This window comes from Mastomys coucha, unplaced genomic scaffold, assembly GCF_008632895.1.
Source record: "Mastomys coucha isolate ucsf_1 unplaced genomic scaffold, UCSF_Mcou_1 pScaffold20, whole genome shotgun sequence".
Lineage (NCBI taxonomy): Eukaryota > Metazoa > Chordata > Mammalia > Rodentia > Muridae > Mastomys > Mastomys coucha.
The window spans coordinates 125,406,248-125,428,823 of NW_022196903.1; the positions used below are offsets into that span (position 1 = coordinate 125,406,248).

Below are 22,576 nucleotides of genomic sequence, written 5' to 3' on the forward strand. Positions count from 1 at the left end.
TTACCCTCCTTTCACCCCCTGGAAATTGTTGATCAAGTCACCATCTGCCATCAAGATGGTAGCTCTCATGTGCAATTTGATTGTTGGCATTTCCACTGCTTTGCACAATCCCAAGCCTACAACTTGCACACAGTAAATGTTTATAAAATGCAAAGAACAGACTAGATTATTCCAAAGCCATGTACTTAACAATGAACCTGTTATCAATATAGTGCATCCATGACAAATACAATTTAAAAAAAATGTTGGGCAGATAAGATGGCTTAGTAGCTGAAGATACTTGTTTCCCTACCTGATGACCTGAGTTCAATTCCCAGAACCCACCGGGAGGAGGGAAGTGTGGACTGCAGAAATCAGTCCTCCGACTTCCACACATGTGCTGTGGCAAACATGTCACCCATACTTACTGACACACACACACACACACACACACACACACACACACACAAAGACCTACAAATAATAAAAATGTTGAAAAGTAAATAAATGTAAATTATGGACAGGGTTGAAGTATCATAGTCCTGTAATCCCAGTACTTGGAGATTGGAAGGAAGATCATAAATTCAAGGCCATCCTGAGGTACATAACTAAACCTCATCCCCCCTGCTAAAAAAAAATATAGACCAAAATACATAAGTAATCTTCAAAATTTTTTTAAAAGTTTAATTATGAGTTCTCAGTTTTTAAATAGTATCACTACGTGTTCCATATTGAAATCAAATGAAAATATGAATATGAAAGATGAATAACATTTAAGAATTTGTTCTTCAATGTAAAATATAGATGTTGCTTGGGAGAGCCCCATGTTTATGGTTTTACAGTTAAATTGTAAGTTGTGCTTTGTGCTGGTGAGGGTTGGCCATTGCTTTTCCTATCCTAACAAGATGGTGATCATTGCTGCTTACCAGTCAGAATTGTTACAAGGAAAAAAAAATGTGAGGGGAGTTAAACTCGTTAAAGTGATTCAATATCAAGGCTTCAAAAATGTAGTTTATTTTATGTGTATAACTGTTTGCCTTCATATGCTCTACATGTGTCTGATGCCCACAGAAACCAGAAAAAGGCACAAGATCCCCTACAACTGGAGATACAGAGGTGTGAGTGGCCATGTGGATTCTGGGCACTCAACCTTGGTCATCTGCAAGTGAAGCAAGTACCCTTAAAGGATAAACCTTCTCTCCAGCCCCATCAAGATGGTTTTGCCTGTTTGTTTTTCGAGACAAGATCTCTTGTAACCCCAGCTGACTTTGAACTTGCTATGTAGCTGAAGCTGACCTTGAGCTCCTGTCTCCACTTCTCTTTTATGTTTAGAATACCTTTATTTATTCCTTGACAAGGTCACATGTATATAATACACATATGTATATCATGATCATTACCCACCTTTACTGGCTAGTTTTGTGTGTCAACTTGACACAGGCTGGAGTTATCACAGAAGGGAGCTTCAGTTGGGGAAGTGCCTCCATGAGGTCCAGCTGTGGGGCATTTTCTCAATTAGTGATCAAGGGGGTAGGGCCCCTTGTGAGTGGTGCCATCCCTGGGCTGGAGGTCTTGGGCTCTATAAGAGAGCAGGCTGAGCAAGCCAGGAGAAGCAAGCCAGTGGCCTCTGCATCAGCTCCTACTTCCTGACCTGCTTGAGTTCCAGTCCTGACTTCCCTTGTGATAACAGCAATGTGGAAGTAAGCCAAATAAACCCTTTCTTCCCCAACTTGCTTCTTGGTCATGATGTTGTACAGGAATAGAAACCCTGACTAAGACACCACCTTAATTCCCTCCCTCAACTTCCCCCTCCACTTTCTTGGCTTTAGCAATGGCAGATATGCCACACCTGGAGAAAAGAAAAAATATATTTGCTATTGGAGAATAACTACTAATCTCTGGAGGACCTTAAAGAAATTGTAGAAATTGTAGATGTTCTTACTAGGGCTTCCTAGAATTTGTGTTGTAATAGTTCCCCCTCTACTCATTGTTTGCAAACAAACAAACAAACAAGCAAACAAACACATAAACAAAGCAGCAGCTGAGAGTTCTTGATCCTGAGCTAGATAGAGAGAATGGGTAAGAGAACACAACCTGTGCCATCTTAATAATCCTAACTTGAACTACCTTGGATACAGATTCGCTTAGACACCCAGTCCTCCACCTCTTCATTCACCCATGTGTGAGAACACAACCAGGAAGCACTCCTCTACACCGTACAAAACTCTGCACTATGAAGAACAGATGTTGCTTAAGACTTCTCCCTCTGAGATCTTTGTGTGACATTCAAGTGTTTTTCCTTATCTTTTTATTCAACCCTTTTTTTTGTTTGTTTTGTTTTGTTTTGTTTTGTTTTTGTTTTTTCAAGGCAGGGTTTCTCTGTGTAGTCCTGGCTGTCCTGGAACTCACTCTGCAGACCAGGCTGGCCTCGAACTCAGAAATCCACCTGCCTCTACCTCCCAAGTGCTGGGATTAAAGGCGTGTGCCACCACTGCCCGGCTTTTCAACCCTTTTTAATGTCAATTTTTGAGACAGGGTCTCCCATTGTAGCACAGGCTGGCCTGGAACTCAGGACAGGCCTATTGTCTCATGCTTACAAGTTTGGAGACTATAGGATAAGTTATTTTACTGCTCATTTATTACTTCTCTTAGAAGTATGTCATCGTTATTTCTTAAATTTGAGATAAAGTGGATACAAAATCTAATTGCAGACAGCAGTCATTTAAAAGCATTGGCTATCTTATCTTGGTCCTGGGAACAAATGCTACTATTTTCCCAGGAAGAAGAAAGGCAGAACACCCACGAGGGCTGCAAAGGCAGAGGGAGAGTCAGAGCAGCATCCCCCAAGCTCTCAGACTTTGTTGTCCCTCTGGAGTCTATGCTGTCTCTTGGAAGCTTTTAGTAGTCCTTCACAGGTATCCAGGTTTGATGATACATAAAGCCAAAACAATTTAGAGAGCTTCCTTAAAACTAAATAAAGGACTAGCAAGATGGCTCAGGTGGTAAAGGTGTTTGCCACCACAATGGTGACTTAAGTCCAGTCCCTGAGGCAAACATGGTGGACCGAGAACAAACCCTCACTGATTATCCTCTGACTTCCCTCAACACTTGAGCATGGGCCCTCTCCTCAAAGACTAAATAGTTTTATTGTAATTATAATTCTGTGGTGAAACTATCCCCCATAGGCTCTGGAGTTTGAGTACTAGGTCCCCAAGTACTGAGAGCTGGTGGTGCTATTTGGAGAGCCTTAAGTGACTTTGTTAGAGGAAGTGTGTCACTGGAGACGAGTTTTGACATTTAAGAGCCCCTGGCCATTCCCAGTGTGCTCTCTGTACCTGCTTGCCAATTGAGACCTGAGGTCCCAGCTGTTCTTGCCACTGTATGCTACCTGGTGCCTCAATTCCCTGCCATGATGGACTCTTACCCTCTGGAACCATAAGCCATAGTGTTTTATTATAGCAATAGAAAAGTAACTTGTATAAGTTCTGAGACTGAATTTGGTAAGGCCGTTTTAGAATCTCCGTGAAAGTCTTTAAGAGCTCAGAAGTTTATTACCTTCCTGGCACCACACCTGCATCAGCTCTCCACGTTGGCAGCTTCTCCAGAAGTTCTTCTGGAAGTATCTTGAAACCTATACTTTGCCCAGGCATCTTCCAGTAACTGGCTTTGGGGAACCATGGCTTCCTCCTCTTTTGCTTTCCAAAGCTCTTGCTGACAGATTCCCAGCTGGAAATATGTAGTAGAGAAAGAGATGCTGGAAAGTACAGTTTCTGGCTTCGAAGAGGCTCAGGATGAGGCTGAGTTGACAGGAGACTATCCTGCAAACCACCCCAAGGAAGAAACAAATCAGTCCCAATTGACTACGGTGAATTTAAAAGAAGCAACAATACATCAAGTAACTAAGACTGAGAACTAGTCATGTAAACCTGAAGTGCTAAAACCAAACAGAAGGGAAGCAGGTTGGCATCTTAAGGTATAAATAGAAAGTAAACATTTACAGAGTGTCCCTAGCATTGTTGGGAAGAGGTAGGAACCTAATTCTCCCATTCCATTCACATTTGCTAACATTGCTTTCAGAATAGTTATTGATTGGTCCCATTGGGTGCTAAAGACAGGACCTAAAAGAATAGCCAGAATATTTGGGGAGATTATAACTTAGATCAGCAAATGGTCCAACTGGGATGTAATTGGAGCCACAAACATGAGATACACACACACACAAATACACACACACACACACACACACACACACATATAAAACATATCACATATATCATACATATGTGCATTATGTATATACATATATTTATAAGTATATTAAATATGTAGCATACATGTATATATAGTACAAATATATTATGTATATATGTGTGTATGTATGTGTGTCTTAGTCACTATTAAATTGCTGTAAAGAGACACTATGACCAAGGCAACTGTTATAAAAGAGAACATTTAAGTGGGGTCTTGGTTACAGTTTCAGAGTTGTAGTCCCTTATCAGCATGAAGGCAGGCACTAGAGCAGTCTCTGAGAACTGCATCCTGATCCACAGGCAGAAAGGGAAAGAGACAGTCTGGCAAGTCTTTTGAAATTTCAAAGCCCACCCTCAGTAAAACACTTTCTCCAACAAGGCCACACCTCCTAATCCTTTCAGTTTCTCTCTTTGGTGGCTAAGCATTTAAATATCTAAGCCTATAGAGGCCATTCTTATTCAAACCACCACAAAGTGCATCTAAATCTCACACTTTGTTATATTTGGGGGTGACAGGATTTTATTCTACATCCTAAGCTGGAATAGAGCTCACTGTGTAGCCAGACTGGCCTTAAGTTTAGACTCATAATGATTCTCCTGCCTCAGCCTACAAAGTGCTGGAATAACAGGCTGAGCCATCAACCCTGCTTTAAATTTTGTAAATCACTAGAATAAAAGAGGCAATTTTTTCCTTGAGGATCCTGTACCTACTGTTGGATATGTGTTAGTTTCTGGGACTCTTCTGAGAAACTCACATCTATGCTCTGGGTTGTTACTTCATTCTGAGTTCTTCTCTTGCCTTTACCCTTGTGACTAAGTCATATATATATATATATATATATCACATATATATATAACTCTGAATTCTGCATTAAGAAAGAATAAAAATCAATATGGGAGGGCTGGAAAGTTGGCTGAGTAGGCAAAGGTATCTTCCACTGAGCATTTGGGAGAAGTGCCTGTGGCTCCCTCTCAACCTGGAGCTCTTTCCTCCAGTTGCTGAGAACCTGCAGACACCCTGCCATCTGCAGAGTCCTGAGGCTTGCTGGCTACTGAACAAGGCAGATCATCCCAATGAGAACCTCTGGAAGGGAAACCAAACAGCTGCATGCAATTTTCCCTTAGAGCATCTTGGAACACTCTGAAACTAGGAGTAAAATCTATCTCTTTCCATAAAAAGCTCTCTTCTGCCTTTTCATACATATTTCTCCCTTCCTTCCTTCCTTAAAACAAACAAAAACTACTTACATCTGCTTTGCTTATTGTTTAATTTTCTTCATTATTCATGAATTCATACTTCATACCCTCACATTCCTATTTCTTTGGGAATTAAAATAAACTTCATGAAAACTTTCCAGCACACCTAGCATCAACTTTTGTCTAGAAGATGTAGCGTCTTAGTTTTTGGTACACGTGATAATTCTTGGAAACACACTCTTACCTACAAAAGACTAATAGCATATATCTTCTTTTTCTGGGATTCTTCTGAGAAACTCAGATCTTTGCTCTTGATTGTTACTTTATTCTGAATACTTCTCTTTGCCTTAACCCTTGTGATTAAGCCTATAAAAATATACTTATTAACTCCCATTTCTGATTTAAGAAAGAATAGATATAAATATAGGAGAGTTGAAAAGACTAAACACATTCCTTTTGAGGACATGCCTGGTGGTGTAAACCCTGTATTTAGGCTTAGAGATCAATAGTTGGTAAGTTCAGGGTGACACTAAATTATACAGCCAGTTTAAGGCCAGCCTGGGCTACATGAAACCCTGCCTCTCAAAAAGACAAGAAAAAAGAGAAAATGAAACTCTAATGAATGCCTGGGGCTGAGCCTAGGGCTCAGTGGGGAGAACACTTACCTAGCAACCATGAGGACCCAGGTTTGATCCTCAGCACTGCATAAAATCACCACTTGAGAAATGGTTACAAGCTCAAGGCCAGCCTGGGTTACTTGAGACCCTAGCATAGAAAAAAACAAACAAACAAAAATCTCTAATAAGTGTTCCTCTGCCTTGATTCTCTTTAGCGTGTTTATCTACTTACTGCAGTGGTCTGTTAGTGATTGCCCTTACAATCGACTGATTAATTGGATTTTTTTTCTTTTTATTCCTTCTCACTTCCACCTCTTCTTCCTCCTATTCTTCCTCATCATCATTCTCCTTTTCTTCCTTGAAAGTTTCATGCTGTAGCTCAGGCTAGCCTAGAATTCTCCAAGGTTGTGTCTACAAGGTTGACCTCAGTTTCCCACGTGCTGAAACTAAAGATATGAGTCACCAATCAGTCTCCATCCCCTCTCTATCTGATTCTTGTATGGTACTGAGGAGTGAACCCAGGACTTGGTAGATACAAGTAATCACTCTAACATTGAGCCATTTTCAGCCTTTTAATTGTAACTCTTCATTTTTGGGGGTGTGTGTGTGTGTGTGTGTGTGTGTGTGTGTGTGTGTGTGTGTATGTGTGTGTGTGTATGTGTTTGTGCAGATGCTTTTGCCCCTGCAGGTAAATGTGTAGGACCACCAGTGATGTCATATGGTGCCTTCCTCCATCATTCTCCACTTTATATTTTGGAACAGAAACTTAGCCAAGAGCCCAGGATGAATTTGCCTCCACTCCTGGCTCTGAAGTAACGGATTTGCACCACATTGCTGTCCTGTCCAGCTTCCACATCAGGTACTTAACCAGTTGAGCCATCTTCCCAGCACATTCTTTTAAAATGTAAATTTACTTTTTTGAGGCTTTCATACATTTACACACGTGCCCCCTCTTCTGACATAGATGCCCCCATCCCAACTCTTCCTCTCAACTCTGTTCTCTTCTTCCTTCTCTTCTTTCTCCTTCATCTTGTCTTTCTCCTCCTCCTGCTCCTCACCCTTTTTCTTTATATCCCACTGAGTCCAACTAGAGCTGCTTGTTTGCACGTGGGTGTGTAGAGCCATCCACTGGAGCATGTCCAACCTAAGAAGAGCCACACCCATGAAGAAAACTGACTCTCCCTCCCCTGGCAGCCATCAATTGCCAACAGCTATCAGCTAAGGGTGAGGCCTCCTGAGTAAGTCCCATCCCAATCCCTGATGGAATGTTGACAGACTGGCTTGATGTTGAACAGGCAGCCACAGCCTCTGCTGTGAGTTCATGAGTGTGATGGTCTTGTCAGGAGGTACTATTTCATGCACTCTTCCTAGACTCCTGCTTCCTATAGTCCCCATCATCACCTCTTTCTTCTTTGATAGTCTCTGAACCTTGAAGGGAGAGCTCCATTTGGGTTCCAGCATTTGACAGTCACTAATTGTCTGCACTTTGCCTTATTGTGAGTCTCTGTCAACTTGAATCTGCTGCAATAAGAAACTCTAATGATGAGTAAGAGCTGCATTAATCTAAAGGTAAAGATAAGTATTTAGAAGGGAGTTTGATGCTCTGTCCATTTAGCACAATAACAGTGACAATTTCTTCCCTAGGGCACATGGTCTTCTTAGCTCTGGTCTTGGGGCGTAAGTTTATAGTACCAAGCTTGAGTTCCCTCCTGTAAAGCAGGTTTTAAATCCAGTCAGAAAGCTATTTTTTACCCTCATAAATGCCACTAGCTACTACTGTACCAATAGTACTAGCTATTATCTATACCTAGCTACTATTGTATCAATAGGCTATCCATAACTATAGCTAGTAGAGTTCACATTGAGGGGGCAGAGGTAAAACCCTTGATGCATTTTCTTCCTAAAAGCCTACAAAACACCTTCTAGCACTGTGAAAGCTAAACCTGGTAGGTCAGTACCACTTATGCCTGATACCAGTGATGTCTTCTGCAATTTGATTTTACCATCGAGTTCTGGAAGGCAATTGAAACCAATGGTAATAGCCTGTATTATTTGGTGTGTGTGGGGTTCTTTAAGATACTCTTGACCAACAACATGAAGGAAGGTATTCCATACCTGGTAGTTCTTGTTTGATAATGTGTGCCTTCTGAGAGAAGTATTGTCACCCTATGTAGGGTATTTTAGAAACAACTGGAAATTGAGGAAATTTGGGGGATATTGGCTTCTCATAAAATTACACTAGTAAAAATTAGTTCAAACACTATCTTAGTGTTCATAAGACAATTATAATATTAAAATGAAAGTAAAAATATACATAAAAATTTACTACAAAATATCACTATTTGCCAGCATATTTACTTTAATAGTAAGGACTAAATATAGACAAGGAGAGTGGAATCAGACACCATGACTCCTGCCTGTAATTCTGGCAACTGGCAGGCAGAGAACCGGAAGGATGGTCATAAGTTTGAGGCCAGTCTGGTCTACAAAGCAAGTCCTGGGCCAGCCAGGACATAGTAATACCTTGTCTTGAATTAAAAAATAAATGAAAAGTAATATTGACCCTTTACAAGTGTAGAGATCTCCAGAAATCTTGCTGTACCATTAGCAGACTCCTGCATGTTCTTTTTCTTTTCCTTTACCTACACTGGCCTCTCTTGCAGTCATCACTACCAGCCCTTTACAAGACAGATGAGGAGTAGGGGTCAGATCCCTAGTGCCTATGTAAAAATAAGGTGGTGGGTATGGGGGTAGGAGGTATTGGCTCAGTCAGTAAAGTACCAGCCCACCAGCATGAAGATCTGAGATTGGAACCCTAGCATCCATGCAGAAGATAGACATGTAGTGCATCTGTGACTCCAGTGCTGAATGAGACAGAGACAGACAGATCTCTGGAAGTCTGACCATGGTGTTTCTGAAAATGAAGCAGAAAGCAGTTAAGGACACTCAATACCAAATTCTGTCCTGCAAGTAGACATACATGCAAAATACACACACTCACCATAAAAGTCATTAATTTTTTTTAAAGATCTGTCAAGATGTATCAGTAGGTAAGAGAACTTGCTACAAAGCCTGGTGACTGTGTTCAATCCCTAGGATCCATGTGTTACAAGGAAAGCACCAACGCCTATGAGTTGCCCTTTATCTTCTACGTGTGCCTATATGCATTCCATACAAACACACCTGCAAGCAAAACAAGAAAATTAATTTGAAACTTGTTTCAAGAGTGGAAAATTAAAAACAGAAATTAGAAATAACCACCATGGAGACTTCAGTTCAATTAAATTAGTTCATAAAATCAAAACCATTAGAATCAAGTCACTGCATTAATTTGCCTTGGGGGATGATGTTTTGAGTAGCTGCTATTATCTTTTGCCATTCTAGAAAACAAGAAACACCAGATACCTGTAAATCAGAAGGTGGGCAGTAGTTAAGCCATGGTTATATATCAGGTTCTGACTCCCATTCTCAGCTGTTTTGATGTCATGAGCCTGAGTCACAGTCAGAATTCCTAACTTAAACCATATGTGAGCATATACCCATAATCCTAGAACTTGGGAAACTGAGGCCTAGAGGATCAAGAGTTTGAGGCTAGCATAAGTTGCATAGTGAGGCCCAATTGCACCCTCCTCACTGAAACTAGAAAAGACTAGAAAAGTTGTATAACATAACTCCCATGAAGTAAATGATTTCCGTAATGCTAAAATAAGGAACAGGGCATTCAAAGGGCATCGTTAAGCAAATAAAGCCCTAAGAAAACAGAATAATGCTATTGTACTGATATGAATGAATGCTAATTAGCTATTTAATTATAATATGAGAAAGGCAATAACACAAATTATACCAAGAAAGTTATCAGCCTAGCAGTATCCACATTGTGTGAAGAGCACTTGTCACCAAGCCTGAGATCAATCCCTGGAACCCATGGTGGAAACAAAGAACCAATTCCTGCAGCTTGCCATCTAACAACCACACATATATATGTTCATACCTACAATCACACACACACTATACACATGTGCACACAATAAAAATAAATAAAATTAAACACTTTTCAAATGTTTCATTTATCCTCTCTTTGTGTATGTATGTATGTATATATGTATGTACATATGCATATTTGCTGAAGCAGGCGTGTGTCCACCATGGATGGTGTGATGGTCAGAGGACAACCTATGAGAGTCTGTTTTCTCCATTGACCGCATTGATTATAGGTATTCATTAGGCTTTGTAGTAAGTACCTTTACCCACTGAACCATCTTGTCAGCTCCAACCTAAAATTTTATTTATTAAGTATGAAAGGGAAGAGACTCAATACAATGACATTAAGGAGTGATTGTGAGTATTCCCACAATCTTCAAGGACAAGGTTTGGTTGGTGGTTGGATACAGTCTTGACTATCTGTGAGACAGCCACGGAATAGGTTTCATGGATATTCTGTTATTCAGCAGGTGAAGTTTACTCTGGAGCATTATCCACATTCTCTTCATCAGTCCACTCTCTGTGGCTTAGGAAATAACTTTCATGAACAGTGCTCAGCAGGTGTAGCTGGGCACGCCTTCATCTTAGTGTCTAGTGATCTCAATGTGTTCTTGTCCCTAAAGATTATTTGGCACTCTCCTGGTCTCTTTTATGGCCAAGATTATTAAGCAAGCTGCATGAGCCTACAGAAATAGGCCATGATGCTATGTGAAATAGAAGACTGTCAAGAAAATGTTAGATTTGGATTCCTGATGTCCTTTGTCCCAGCTCATCACTCTCCTTTCCCCAAGAAAGTAAGAAAGCACAGACTTGAATACTTCCTAACGACTTGATCGCTTCAACTGATCCTGTCCATGTTTTCTATGTTTTGACAGGGTTTTACTCTGTGGACACAGGGGCACAGGCTGGTCTGAAGCTCACTGTATGGGCTGGGGTGACCTCAGACTTGTAGTGATCTTCTGCCTCAACCTCCTCTGCACTTATATGAGTTACTGTGCCTGCTTCAGCTCAGTTTAGATCTATCAGATTTGCAGGTTTGCCTTTTCTGTGGTTTATTAGGATTCCATTTTAGTAGGAGGTACTATTGTTTTCCTGGTGTCTTCCTAGATACTACAAAGGGGCCTTATGTTTATCATTTCTAATCCTTCACCAGACTTTCAAAGCCCAAAGTCAGACAGTTTGCATGACTTTGTCATCGGTTAGAGAATCATAGGCCTGGGACTCAAACTCAGGTTGGTTAAAGCTAGGGTGGCTGTTGTTGCTGCTGTTGTTGTTGTTTTATCTTCTCCAAGTAGATGGTCTGATTCCACCAGCTCCAGAAAGTCCAGTAATTCAGTATTTATTCAGGAGAGCATTTGCTTAGAAATGACAGAGGAGACAAGTTATAGATGTTTGGAAATGATGTCAAATGTAGTGGCTACCTTCATCTTTCCACCTTCTTCTCCTTTATCAGCTTCCCAGGCTCAGGTACATGGAGGCTAAGAGGAGGAGAGAGGATGTATTTAATGGGATAAATGGCAAGGCTGTGGGTGCTTTGCTATCTGTCTGTTTGTTTGTTTTTGTCTTTTCTTGACACTGTCTTAATATATATAGCCTTGACTAGCCTGGAGTTCCATATGTAGGACAGACTGACCAGAACTCACAGAGATCAGCCTGTCTCTGCCTCCAGAGTACTTGAATTAAAGGCATGTGCCATCATGCCAAGTTCAGCTACTCTATCTCTTATAAGCTGATTTTTGTATTCTATCATATGCTAGAGTTAGCCTCAACTCCAGCTTCTGCTAAGCAGTTCCAAGTCCATCTACATTTCTAAATTTGATTGATGTAAATTAAATTGCCTTTTATTTATGTTGCAGTGGAAAAATCCAAGAGAATTCTAACTGGGTCTGTTTCCGTGGTTTTATATTTCTTTTTTATTCCAAAAGGAAAGCTGTGATTTTGGCAGTTAGTAGCTGGCAGGCTGAACACAGAAACTGTCTTAAGAAGACATTACTTTGTGAAAATGTAAAGCCACTAAGGAAACTGCACTTGGGAGTTTGGAGTGGAGGAGAGAAGCGACTTTGAGAAGAGACACGAAGACAGGATGCAAGGCTAGGAGGTTTGGAAGATAGGAAAGGAACCATCGACTACTACGGGTAACTGGGACTCTTGTCCACTCCTTTTGTGCCTCTTGCAATGTCTGTGAGGTGGAGGGATTTTTATGCTGGTGGATTTGGATTGCATGCTGTCCTTGGAAAACTGTTTAATCACTGCAGTGCAGAACTATATAACCACTAAGCTTGGGCACTGGTGCAAAGTGGGCAGTGTCCATGTGGACAGGGGTCACAGACTGATAGGCCTGTTCTTTGTAAGAATTATAGGCTGAATATGGATGAGGAGGATAGGCAAAGCTGTGCTAATCACCGAACTTCTTATCACCTTGATGAGATGGCTTTCCAGCAGAAGGCAAATTTGAAGTTAACAACTATAAGGTAAGCTCCATATGATGCTGCTTCATGCCTCTAAATCTGAGTGCCTGAGAAGTGGAACTAGGGAACCCAAAAGATCAGGGGTACAAGGTAGCCTTCAGCAGCATAGTAAATTTGAGGACAGCCAAGGCAGTATAAGGCCCTGTCTCAAAAAAAGAAAAGGACACACACCTTTAATCCCAGCACTTGGGGGGTTCGAGGCCAGCCTGGTCTACAGAGTGAGTGCCAGGACAGCCAGGGCTACACAGAGAGACCCTGTCTTGAAAAACCAAAAAAAAAAAAAAAAAAGAAAGGAAGGAAGGAAGGAAGAAAAGAGGGTTGGAGGAGGAGGAGGGAAGGAAGGACATTTTTTTAAAAAAGGAGTGAAGAGAATAATGTAGCTGGGCTTGAAAGTTCAAATCTGTAATCCTTGATACTTTACAATCTGGGACAGAATGATCAAAGCAAGCCACAGATTCAGTACAATCCCAATTAAAACCTCAGTGCTGTTCATCACAGAAAAGAATGAAACAAAGCAACCTTAAAATTCATTTGAAAGCACAAAAATTCCCAGACAGCCAGGGTAATCCTTAATGTGTTGCAGAGTGAGGGATTGGGGTTGTAGGGTGGGGGGAGGTTGTTAATTTGCCAATCCTGACTTCAAGCTACACTAAAGTTACAAGTTTCAACAAATGGTTCTGAGGAAACTGGATGTCTACATGCAGGAGGATGAATCTAGAGCCTTATCTCTCATCCCGCACAAAACTCAACTGCAAGCATATCAAAGACCTAACGTGAAACCTGCAACTTCTAAGGTAAAAGGCGGAGAGCCCGTGTGAGGTGATGGCAAAGGTCAGGACTTTCTAAACGGGATCTCTGTTGCCCTGATATAAGACTAACAATTGACAGATGGACCTCATCAAATTAAAATTTTTCTTCTGAACAAAGGAAACTATCAGTTGAATGAAGGGGCAGACTACAGAATGAGGAAAGAAATCCTTACCACCTGTATACATAATTAATGCCGAGAATATGCAAAGTACTCAATAAAAAACATCAAGAAGCCAAATAGCTCAATTTAAAAAGGGGAGGGGTACAGAAGTAGATAGAGGAGTACAAATGGCTAATAACCATCTTTAAAAATGCATTAGCCATGGGAAAATATAAATTAGAACTACTTTGAGATTCCATCTCAGCCCAGTAAGAATGATTATCCCAAAACAAACAAACACACAAACAAACAAGCAAGCACCAAATAACAAACACTGGTGAGGCCATGGAAAAGAAAACTGTTGGTGTGGCTGAAAACTGGTGTAGTCACCGTGGAAGCCAGAATGAAGGTTTCTCAAAAAGACAAAAACAGAATTACCACATGACCGAGCTATATCTAGGCATATACCCAAATGTAGTAGAATGTGACTCCAGATTCTACTACAGAGACACTTGTAAAAATAACTTTTATTCGCCTGATGTAATTGTCATCTTGGAAGCTTATTGCCTCATAGGCCTAGTCCTGGAAGCTTCTAGTCTCCATACACTCTAATGTAGGCCTAGAATGTTTTTCGCCTCTGAGACTTACTGCTGAATAAGCTCACCCTTCCTAGTTCTTTCTGATCTCTGGCTGGCTGGTTCAACTTACCTGTTCTGACTCAAATTCCTCTCCAAGTTGAGTGATTCAATCTGGCTTCTTCCAGCTTCTCCTGAATTGCTCTGCTTGGCCTCAAACTAACTCTGCCAATCTGTTCTAATTTTCTAACTCCTTCTCAATTCTAGTTCATTCTATCTTCATCTATATCTATCTTGTTCTATCTCTGCAACCTGATTTGGTATACCTGTCCCAATAAAACTACCTTTCCCCTGCAGTCTCTCTCTGCATTGTTTTTTTTTTTTTAAATAGATTCCCTTTCCTCTCTCTTCTCATGAGAGCTGGTCATACCCTATTCTGTTAAATCTTTCTCTGCTTGGTCACTTCAGCTGCCACTCAATTAGACATCAATTTTACATTCTTCTACAAACTAATTTTACCTTCATTGTTTGAGATTAAAGGTGTGTACTAAAGACATGTCTGTATTCCAACCAGAGGGATGAGGTGTGGGCAAAGAGTTGAGCAACTCCCTAAGGCAACCTCAGGGTGCACAGCATGACCAAATATTCTGCAACAGACACTCACACATTGCAGCTCTATTCACAATAGTTAAGGAAGTCTAAATGTTCTTCACATAATGACTCAATCATGAAGATGGGGTATATATACCCAACGGAATTCTCATCAGTGAAGAAAAAAGGAAAGTTTGCTATGTTTAGAAAAGTGGTGGAATGGCCAGACGGTGGTGACGCACGCCTTTAATCCCCCAGCACTTGGGAGGCAGAGGCAGGCATATTTCTGAGTTTGAGGCCAGCCTGGTCTACAGAGTGAGTTCCAGGACAGCCAGAGCTATACAGAGAAACCCTGTCTCTAAAAATCACCAAAAAGAAAAAAAAAAGAAGAAAGAAAAGAGGTGGAAAATATTATACTGAGTGGGGGTTACCACAGCCCAGAAAGACAAATGCCATTATGTTTTTTCTCATGTGTGGATTGTAGCTTCAAAGTTTTAAATTTCTGTGTTGGGGTGAGTGTCTATAAAAGCTAGGAAGCAAGAAAGGTGTCAGAAGAAACTGTGTTGGGGGAAAAAGGTCTTGGCAGGAGAAAAAGTACAACATGTGGTATACATGGTACAGTAGAGGGAAGGATTATTAGGGCTGGAAAGGTTAAAATGGGGATAAGTGATTGATGAGGTAGTGGGGACTGGGGGAAAGTAACCACAACTTAGAATACAGGGAACTCTATATAGCAACCTATTATTTTAATAAATAAAAGGCTTAATTATTATAAAGTCTGACTAAAATCACCCTCAATGAAGAATGCTGTCCTCAGAATCCATGGGTCTTTATCAAAAGTTCCAGTGCCAAGTGTGGGATATTTCTCTACAAGATATCGGCTAGGGAGCCTCAAGAGGATCGCAAAACAGTGGAGGCTATTGTCACTGCTCTTGGCCACCCTGAAGAAGTAGATAGGAAGACCCTGTGGTTACAGACACCACATAGTTGGGACAAGCACTTAAGTAAATCAAGCTGGAACTGAGCTGGAAGCTTCCTCAGCCCTCAGGATCATGGCACCAGCAGGTGACATGCAGACTGCTGGAGGGGAGGGGGCAAAAGGCATCATGGGTCTTACCCAGTTGTAAATGCGGCAGACTGCAAGACCTTCACACCTGCCAGGCAAAGTGTTCCTACTGGTGTAATGAGGGCATGATTAATTATCTCCACGGGAAGGATTTCCCTTTTTGTTGTAAACTTGCGGGAAATCCTGTGACTGCAAAGCTCCCAGGCCTTAGAGGGAGACCTTAATATTGATGCTATGCTGAATGGACACAGTCTAAATGCCTTCTAGACCCATGTATGCCCCTAGACTGGTGCTACTCTTGGCCTTGGCTGAGTGGTGTTGGTTAATACAGAGACTCATAACTGGACAAAGTGCTGAGACCAAGTGACTGGTGAGTGGCCTTAAATGGGACATCTCCTTCTCCAGGCTCAGGGAACATCACCAAAACGGGAGCAGAAAAACTGAAGAGCTGGGGGATGGCCACCTGCACAAAACCTGCACACACTAATTGAGATACGAAAGTAGGAGAGGGCTACTCGGGAAGAAAAAGGGGGTCAGCAGGAGTGAGAGGACAAGAGAGCGTGTCGTGGATGGATATATTCTCAATAATTACATGCATGTGGGAAACTGTCAAAATTAAACTGGAAAGAGTTAAAAGGAAGGTGAAGACTTGTCTGCACTACAAAGTGTGCTTAGGCTAACCCTGGCAACTTAGTGCGACCCTGTCTCAAAAAACATTGAGAAAAAGAAAGCGCGGGGAATGTGTTCAGTGTCAGAGTGAGTGCTTGACTAGCACTCTGCGTCCACCCATTGGTAAGAAACAAGAGGAAGGGAACAACCTATGTTGAGATAATTTACTATTCAAAGATTCCTCCCCAGGGTTGTGGGTCATGGGTCTTTACAGGAGGCAGAAGATCTTGTCTGGTGGCTGCCCTTATAGTAATTTCCCTTAAGCTGAGATCTGGTAACTCTGTCTTTTTATTCTTTGAAACCTGGGATCTTTAGTGGCTACTCTGCTATTGTCAGCCCTGGGGATTCAACATCATTCCTTGCCCTGGTTATGAATCTTTAAAGAGTTCTGTACAAGTAATTACCTTCTATCGTGTTACCTTATTTCTTTCTCCCTCTATCCCTGCATTTCTTCTCTGAAGCCTCCTCTCCTGTGCTCCTTTTCTTCTCTCCCACCTGTCTGTGTGTGCTGAGATAATACATGGTTCTTTTCCATCCAGAATATGTATGTAATGTTATTCCTACCTTTTGTATTCTCCTCAAGATTACAAAAACTGCAAAAATACCATTGTAGTTTACATCAGAGGCATGGGTAATAACAGATTTTAACATTGGAGCCAAGTCATTGTGAACATTTAATATAAATTCCCACAATTTGGCAACTTCTTGGTCCCAGAAACACAGGCAAACCAGGTGACTGACCAGTTTCACTGGGACTCAGGTGTCCAGCTTGTGTGTCTGCTCACAAGGTTCTACTTGGGAGCTTGAGGATGGAGAATTGGATAGGTACAGTCAGTTCTAGGGGTAACTTAATGAGACTGTCTGAAAAGGAAAATCAGGGGAAAAAAGTCTTACTTATGATGAACTAGACCTTAGATGTAACCCTACATACTAGAGGAGGAGGAGGAGGAGAAAGAGTAGGAGAAGGAGTGAGAGAAGGAGGAGGAGGAGAAGGAGAAGGAGAAAATAAAACATAGGTATCCAGAAGGTTGATGCATTCTTCAGTGCCTTAGAGAACATTCTCATGTAAGACTATTATTAATGAATGAGTGATTTAAAACAAGCAACCAAAAATGGAAGACAAAACTCCAGAATGAATTGAAACTTAAATGACTGCTTCAAGATGTTGTTGTCAGTGTTATCAGAATCCTGACTATCAGGTGGTTGTAACTTTACTAAAGCTGGACTGGCCACTGGGACACACGACAGAGCCAAGCAAAGGACATTCAGAATACTATGAACATGATTACCTGCCAGAAGCTGAGAATATTTTACAGACTGGAATTTCTAGCCTGAGGGATGGAAGAGACATTCCTACCATGGGACAGTGAGCTGGCAGGATACTGTAAAGCACGTGGGTCAAAGAATGGATGAAGAGGTTAGGCCAGGAGGGCAGTTTGCTCTTGGGTAATGTGTTTCCTCTGACTAGCTGAAGTTACTTGAAAGCTGGTTTTCAGGACTTAAAATAAGAGAATCTTTCAGTTAAACCTTTCAAGTGTCCCCCTGAGAGCTATCAGAAACAGACTGTATACAAAGAAAGGTCAGCAGGATGCCACAAAGGGACCAGTGACACCACCCCCCACCCCAGCCTAGGAGGGCTTCAGAAGCACAGGTAGGGGTGTGGCAGTAGCAAAGCTGATTAATTTTCTTCCCGGAAGCTTTATCTTAAGAAGCCCTATCCCTTTCCAGTTCAAATTTCCCCCAGTTAGAAATGCAGGTGGGTGGTCTGGAGAGATGGATCAGTAGATAAAGGCGCTTGGTGCCAACCCTATAACCTGAGTTTGATCCCTAGGACCCACATGATGGAAAGATGAGACCTCCACAAGTGCACTATGGCATCCCCACCAACCAACCAAACAAACAAACAAAAAGTGTTAAACATGATAAAAAGAGAAAAAAGATAAGAAAGCCCTTCCAGAACAAACTGTAGCAGGCAGGCCGACAAGTCTTTTTTGAGGATTGGCTAGGCCTGTCGGAGAATACTCACGAAGTTAATGTGGCAGAGGATTCTCTGAATGTTCTATTTCAAGGGCTGTATAACCGTCTTCCCTGGGTGCTACACTGAGCCCAGTTTCTTCTTACCCAGCTTCAGTGTACCCTTGCTTAGCATAGACATTAACTTGCCAACAATACTGTGATTCAAGGCACCAGCAGACAGCCTGGAAATTAGAAAGGACTAGAAACAACTGGTTCTCTGAGCAGCAGCTGTGATGATTAAGAACAGAGGTATAAAGCTGTATTTTCTGGGCTTTCGGTGTTACAGATTATGAAGCATTATGAAAGGCTCTGTTTCCTCACTGCCAAGTGGAGGCAGTGGCCATTTCTCTAAGGATGCTGTGCTGATTCAGTGAGACGATACCTGTAAGGGTCTTAGCTTAGAATCTGCCACAGCTGTCTTAGAAAGCGTTTCTACTGCTGTGATGAAACACCATGACAAAACAAGCAAGCTGGGGAGGAAAGGGGTTATTTGGGTGATACTTCCATATTGCTACTCATTATTGAAGGAAGTCCGGACAGGAACTCAAACATGGCAGGCTTCTGGGAGCAGGAGCTGATACAGAAGGCATGGAGGGGTGCTGCTTCCTGGCTTGGTTCCCCTGATCGCTCAGTCTGATTTCTTATAGAACCCAGGACCACAAGCCCAGGAATGGCTCCAACCTCAATGGGCTGGGACCTTCTCCATTGATCACTTAATTGAGAAAATGCCTTACTGCTGGATCTCATGGAGGCATTTCCACAATGGAGGCTCCTTTCCCTGTGATCATTCTCGTTGATACACAAAACCAGCCAGTACAACAGCCAAGTGCTCAGGGTCTGCCTTTTCTTATCATGGGCAGGGGTGTGCTTGCCTGGCAGCTTTGGAGAATACATGCGTGTATGATCACCTTTCTTTAATCATGCTTTAAGGATAATTCCAATAGTAACCAGACAAAGCATTCTTACGATGGATAAGCTAGGATGTGTGTGGGCTTTTAAGGCTGGAAGGGCACCTACGTGGCTGCACATCTTAGTGGCGGTACCTTGGCATCTCTCTGCTTGATTCACAAAGTGAGTGAATCAAAACTTAAGAGTCTTATGACTAACTCTATGTACCTACACATTTCCATAGGACAAGCCAGAGGAGCTCTGCTCAGAGAGTTGTACAAAGATGACTAGCTTCTACTGGGTAATGTCTTTCCACTAGGGCTATGGGAAAATCATTTGGATAACATTAAGTAAATCTGAAAATGGACAGGAGAAGGTAGTCTTCACTCTCAGGAGGGAGTGAAAGGGAAGGGCTAAGAGAGGGGTGGCACCTCCTAACTCTACCCTCCCCCTCCTGTCCAAGTCCAAATGGTTGGATGTGATCAGAGCCCAGAGGCCAGGCCAAAGAAAGAGTTGCTTCTACACATCTAGGGGTCTGGTTGAAAACTGGGCTAAGAGGAGGAATTTCTTGTTTCTCATTAAGCTGTAATATCCTTGTTTAAGCCTTTCCCAGCTGCTCCATTCTAAGTTGTCCTGGGCAGGCATGGTAAGGGGTAGACCTAGGACTATTTAGGAAGAAAGATTTCCAAGAATGTCTCAGGTTCTTCCAAAAGACAGGCAAGAAATGCCCCCTTTTGTGGCTGACACAGAGATTTGAATAATTGCAGTGGCAATACTTCCCCTGCCTTAGACCTTGATTCTTCTCGGATACTTCCTGTCTTTGACACACCTCAGGATATAAACAGTTTATGTGTTTAATTGTTTGGTTTAATTTGAGACAGGGTCTCACTCACTAGCCTACGCTGGTCTTAAACTTAGTATGTATCCCAGATGGGCTTCGAACTCATTGTAAAGCCAAGGAGCTTGAGGTGATCCTCCTCTGCCTTTTTGTTTTAGTAGGACTTCAAGGGTGTGCCTCCCTTCCAGGCTTTGATTTGATCTCATTTTATTTACAGTGAATAAAGTAAATAGAGTTCTATACCATTCATAAATATTTCAGCTTGCAATGAGATCTGTCTTCATATTAGTATTGCTCAAAACTTTCTTTTGAGCTCACCAAATTCTATGCTAGGTGGAGATGTTTTGCAACAAATAATTTAGCTTCTACCCTGTGTAAAGTCGACACTCCAAAACTAATCCTAACTAATTTGTGCACCCAGTCTGCTGATTGAAAGAAGATTGGAGGCCATGAGTCATCAGAGGAACTCTGAAGTAGCCTTTCTCACATTCGTGTTTAATGTGAAACAGCATGTGGAACGTGCTCAGCCCAAGGCCCTGTTGTTACTGCTTCCTGCCTTTCAAACTCTGGAGCCCAGGAACACTTTCTTTCACAACTTCTTTATTTTTGTCTCTGACTGAGAAGAAGAAGTAAAAAAAAAAAAAGCTGGGTGGGCTGGGAGCATAGTTACAAACCCTTTCAAGCCTCCCCCATCATTCCACTCACTAGAGATAACCACCATTGAAAGTTTGTTTTACTTAATTAAATGCAGTAATGAGGTAAAGGAAAAAAATGAGTCAGTGAGTCATACAGACAGAAAATAAACAATTGGGGAGAAACGAGGGCTCTTGTTTAGGAACAAAATTCAGAGAGCTGATTGAGAATGAAGCAGGGTCAAGTTGAGGTTGAAGCCCACGCTTTCCGGTAGAGTGACAAGAACTGGCTTAGGAAAGAACACACAACCAAGCTGATATTCTATGGACAAGTGCAAAACTTCTATCCAGTAATAAAGACATCCCAGGAGAGCACTAAAGAGAAACAATATATATTTTTAAAAAGGGTAGAAAGTGTTCTTTAAAAGTGCCAATTTTTAAAAAATGGAAAATGGTTAGATTAAGGAAGCTAAGTCGATGTGGCCCCTAGGTACAACATAGCATTTGATCTGTGCGATTGAAGAGGGAAAAATGTTGTAGGAACCTTGGCATTGAGGCATAAGATTGCCATCCTAGTACTCGGGGCTGAGGCAGGAGAATAACAATTGGACAAACTGTCTAGAACCTGCTCTCTGTCAGCTCAGGCCAGGTTAGACAGTATTGATAAAGACAACACACATGGTGATGAGGAGGTATGAAGAAATCAACCTGGAACTGGCCTCAAAAGTTTTCTGTCCCCGGAGAGCCTCCGCAGCGATGGGAGGAGCTACGCAGCTGACGTCATCAATGGTCTGTGACCTGGAAGTGTAAGGGGTGGAGCCTTTCCTCTCCATGCTGTTTCTGCTCATTGTCTTTTTCATAGCAGCAGAATAGTGACTAGTACACATACATCCTCAACTGTGATAGTGATGTAGCTTTGCCTCCTATAGCACTGTAGTCTTAGACTACAAAACACAGAACCAAGGAGAGTTCTCAAGACCTCCTACAGGTGATAGAGAACTTTATGCAGTATATGTGAACTTTGTGAGAAAACAGATACAAATTACTGTTATTTGTTGATGGACAGAACTTCCACAGCCATGCGTGCCGTAACTGAGCAGAATCAAATGAATAGCGAAATAAAACATGTTTTAGACCTTTTGTAATGATTAGTTAACTGATTAATTCAGTGAATGTATATGCACATGTACATGCATGAGTCCCATGGGAGGCATTTCATGTGGAGATCAGGGTATAACTTGCAGGAATCAGGTCTCTCCTTCTACTGTGAGGGTCCTGGGGATGGAACTCAGGCCATAGGACTGGTAACAAGCACCTTTACTCTGTGTCTTCCTGCTGGCTGGAAATAAAATTTTGAAACACTTACAAAAAAATGGGTCTTAGGGAGTCCTGGCAGGTTATTTCAGATCCTTGCCTATTGTTTTAGTTCAGTTGCTCTGTGTCATGATTAATCTTCCTTGTCAACCTCACTGGATGTCTAATCACCCAGGGGACACACCTCTGAGGCTCTGAGGGCATTTCCAGAGAGGTTAAATGGAGGCATAAAGACCTACCCGGGATGTGGGCAGCATCATTCCATGGGCTGGGGCCCTGGAATGAATTTAAAAGGAGAAGAAGCAAAAGGCCAGCTAACCACAGGCGTTGCTCATTCTCTATTTCCTCATCTGCTCAAATGTGAGCAATCAGCCTCATGCTCCTGATGCTGAGAGCACCACAATGTCTTTCCTCTCATCGTGTGCTCTTCTAATCTAGGGGTCCAAATAAACCTCTCCCCCGTTAGTTGCTTCTCTTAGGTTTTTATCACAGCATCAGGAGAAGTAAGAGCTGATGCAGGTAGCTTTATTAAAATCGTTCCATGTTTTGTGCAAACTTACTTCTTGGTAAAAGTTGCCAGAGTTT

At 41.9% G+C, this 22,576-nt stretch overlaps 1 long non-coding RNA gene across 1 annotated transcript; it reads right to left on the reverse strand.

The window, feature by feature from the left end:
• Window positions 1-8,840: 8,840 nt before the first annotated feature.
• On the reverse strand, window positions 8,841-21,448 carry LOC116098360. Its single transcript, XR_004121820.1, has 4 exons — window positions 21,386-21,448; window positions 11,446-11,502; window positions 9,045-9,226; window positions 8,841-8,957 (listed from the first exon to the last, which is right to left on the reverse strand). It is a non-coding gene; the product is annotated as an uncharacterized LOC116098360 (long non-coding RNA).
• Between the last annotated feature and the right edge of the window lie 1,128 nt (window positions 21,449-22,576).